General features: G+C 43.3%; 1 pseudogene; it reads left to right on the top strand.

The window, feature by feature from the left end:
- Positions 1 to 215: 215 nt before the first annotated feature.
- LOC132357931 (5-azacytidine-induced protein 2-like) lies at positions 216 to 1,731 on the top strand (annotated as a pseudogene).
- The last annotated feature ends 2,137 nt before the right edge of the window (positions 1,732 to 3,868 follow it).

The following is a 3,868-nucleotide window of genomic DNA, read 5'->3' as shown; positions in this document are numbered from 1 at the left end:
AGAGTTACCATGTGACCGAACAATTCTACTCCTATGTTTATATATATCCAAGAGAAACGAAAACCTATGTCCACACAAAAACTTGTACATGAATGTTCATAGCAACATTATTCATAACGGCCAAAGGTGGAAACCCAAATGTCCATCAATAGTTGAATGGATAAACAAAATGAAGTATATCCTTACAATGAAATATTGTTCAGCAAAAGAAAGGAATGAACTGGCTCCCCCCGCGTGGCGCGCGGCCCAGGCGGGCGCTGACAGAGCTGGGTAACTGGCCTTCTCTGGCGGCGGCTCGGCCCTCCTTCCAGGGCCTCCAGGGCCGCAGCCCACTGGCCGGCCTTGCCAGCCTTGGCGCCGCCGAGGCGGGAGAAATGGGAGTCCCTCCGCAGCGTTCCCGGGGCGGCTGCCTTCGCCGGGGAAGCGGCGCTGTCTTTGAGGAAACCGGAAGCCCCCCGTGACCCGGTTTGTTTTTGGTCCGTTTCCAAACACTGGGGAATTGAAACTCGGCGGCTCTGGGGGCGGCCCTAGGAGCCTGTGTGCGGGCTGTCGTGGATGCACTGGTAGATGATGATACGTGCATTCTGAATCATGAACAAGCCCATAGGAGAGATACAGTGACTCCAGTCTCAGTGTATTCAGGAGATGAATCTGCTGCTTCACATTTTGCCCTTGTCACTGCATATGAAGACATCAAGAAACGACTTAAGGATTCAGAGAAAGAGAACTCTTTCTTTAAAAAAAGAATAAGATTTTAGGAAGAAAAGCTTATAGGAGCTCGAAGGGATGAAGAAACAAATTCTGTGGGAGGAGAACAAATAAATAAGGCCTATCATGCATATCGAGAAGTTTGCATTGATAGAGTTAATCTGAAGAGCAAATTGGATAAAATGAATAAAGACGACTCTGAATCTTTGAAAGTACTGAATGAACAACTACAATCTAAAGAAGTAGAACTCCTCCAGCAGAGGACAGAGATGGAAACTCAGCAGGTGATAAGAAATTTAAATCCACCTTCATCAAACCGGGAGGTGGAAAAGTTGAGCTGTGACCTGAAGATCCATGGTTTGGAACAAGAACTGGAACTGATGAGGAAAGAATGTAGACATCTCAAAATAGAGCTACAAAAATCCAAACAAATGGATCCATCTCAGGAAGACAGTCTGAAGAGCAGAGATCTCCAAAGACTAAGCATTTCAAGTGATAATATGCAAAGTGCATACTGGGAACTGAAGAGAGAAATGTCTAATTTACATCTGGTGACTCAAGTACAAGCTGAACTTAAGAAAGCTGAAAACCCCAGCTGCAATCAAGAAAGCTTGCACCCCAGCAGGATGCATGGAAGACCTTGGGAAAGACAGCACAAAACTGCACTTGACAAATTTTACTGCAACGTACAAAAGACACGCCCCTCTCTCGCCAAACGGCAAAACTCTTTGTCATGCCATGTCTTCCCCTTTACCAGGAGATGTAAAGGTTTTATCAGAGAAAGCAGTTCTCCAGTAGTGGACAGATCATGAGCGATCCATTCCTCACGATGGCACAAACTTTCAGGAACACAACTCTTATGGCAGAAATTCTCTGGAAGATAATTCTTGGGTATTCCCAAGCCCTCCTAAATCAAGTGAGACAACATTTGGGGAAACTAAAAATAAACCTTTCCCTTTACCCAACCTGCCACCACTGCATTACTTGGATCAACATAATCAACACTGCCATTATAAAAATTAATTCTGAAGAGATTCATGATGTTCTCACGAGGTTGCTGTGTCTCCCTCAGTGGTTTTCTTGGGAAATCATTAACAAACTGAAAGCAGATTTTGATTAAACTTTTGCAGAGTTCTTCAGTATTTACATTTGCACATAATGTACCATATTACATAGTTGATTTTTCAGTATGAAAGAACACCCTCCAGCTCAGAATCAGAATCAGAATCAGGTATATGTTACTAATTAATAAATTAACAAACCTAAGGTGTTTCAAAAAAAAAAAGGAAATGAAATAGTGATACTTGCTACAACATGAACAAGCTTTGAAAACATTGTCAATGAAAGAAGTAAGTTGCAAAAGTTACCAGATACTATATGATTTCATTCATATGAAAGCCCAGAATAGGGAAATCTATAGAGACAGAAAGTAGATTAGTGGTCTTTTAGGTCTGGGTTGGTGAGGGACACAGGAATAGGGGAATTATAGCTAAAAAATATGGGGTTTCTGGAGAAGGTTCAAGATGGTGGCATAGGAAGATCTTAAACACACCTCCTCCCATGGACACAACAAATCTACAACTACATATAGAATAATTCCCTTGGAAAAAGACCTAAAATTTGGATGAACAAATCCTCCACAAAAAAGGGTAAAAGGACAGCACTGAGATAGGTAGGAGAGAGAGAAATATGGGCTCCCAGGGAATAACCCACATCCCAGCTGTGGTGATCCACAACCAAAAGGGATCACAAGGTACAGATATTTTCCCTGAGGAGCAAGGGATTCCAACTGCACATCAAGCACTCCAACCCCTAGATCCTGCACAGGAGAGACAAGTCACCTAAACACCAGGCTTTAAAAACCAACAGGCAAAATGCTCAGGAAAACTACAGAACTGCATGGAACAGAAGACGAACTCTTAAAGGGCTTGCATGCAGACTCACTTGGCTTGAAAACCATTGCAAAAACACCAGATTGAAAAGCTCATGGACCATAGGTGATGGGGACCCACTTACTAATATTGAAGCAACTGCTAGAGAGGCAAGAACCAGTTGAGATGCTCCCTGGGGACTGAGTCATTGGTGGGAGCCATTTATGCAACCTCAGCGTACCTTGCTAATACTGGCACTGGTGGGCACCATTTTGGAATTCTCTATCTAACCTGTTCGTGACAGTGGGCACACCCTGCTGAAAGCCCTGCCCACCCCTGCACCCCAGCTGGGCCTCATAGCTGACCAAGCTATAACCCTGCCCACCAGTGCCCCAGGGCAGCCACCACCAGGCCCTGCAGCCGGTCTGGGTGACAGCCCTGCCCTTTAGCACCCTGCAGCAGCTGTAGCCCTGCCACAAAAGGTCAAATACAGCCTACAGAGGGGACACGGCTTGAAAACCCGGCTCTGGTGGCCAGGTGGGATTGCACTTCTGAGCCCCACAGGACATCTCCTAAATAAGGACACTCCTTCAAGACTGGTAGACATAGCTGATCTACCTAAAACAGAGAAAAACACAGAGAATTAGACAAAATGAGGAGACAGAGGAATATGTTCTAATCAAAAGAACAAGACAAAATCTGAGAAAAAGTTAATCAAAACAGAGATAAACAATACACCTGATAAAGAATTCAAAGTAATGGTCATAAAGATGCTCACCAAACTCAGGAGGAGAATGGATGAACAGAGTGAACTTCAATGAAGAGATAGAAAATATAAGAAAGTAGTAAACAGAAGTTACAAATGAACTGAAGAATACGCTAGAAGGGTTCAACAGCAGACTGGATGAAGTAGAAGAACAAATCAGCCAGCTGGAAGACAAAACAATGAAACTCACTCAGACAGGGCAGCCAAACAAACAAACAAAAGAGAATTTTAAAAAGTAAAGATACCTTAAGGGACCTTTGGGACAACATCAAGCAGAAGAAGAGAGACAGAAAAAGGGTCAAAAAATATTTGAAGAAATAGTGACTGAAAACTTCCCTAAACTGGGGAAGGAAACAGAAATTCAGGTCGAGGAAGCCCCAAGAGTTCCACATAATATGAACACAAAGGGACACACACCAAGACACATTATAATTAAAATGGTAAATGTTAAGGATAAAGAGAAAATCCTAAAAGCAGCAAGAGAAAACAACTTGTTATATACAAGGAAAATCCCATAAGGCTA

The sequence above is a fragment of the Balaenoptera ricei genome, chromosome X, assembly GCF_028023285.1.
Source record: "Balaenoptera ricei isolate mBalRic1 chromosome X, mBalRic1.hap2, whole genome shotgun sequence".
Classification (NCBI taxonomy): domain Eukaryota; kingdom Metazoa; phylum Chordata; class Mammalia; order Artiodactyla; family Balaenopteridae; genus Balaenoptera; species Balaenoptera ricei.
Note: the sequence above shows the minus strand (reverse complement) of the source record. Positions and strands in the feature narration are given on the sequence as shown.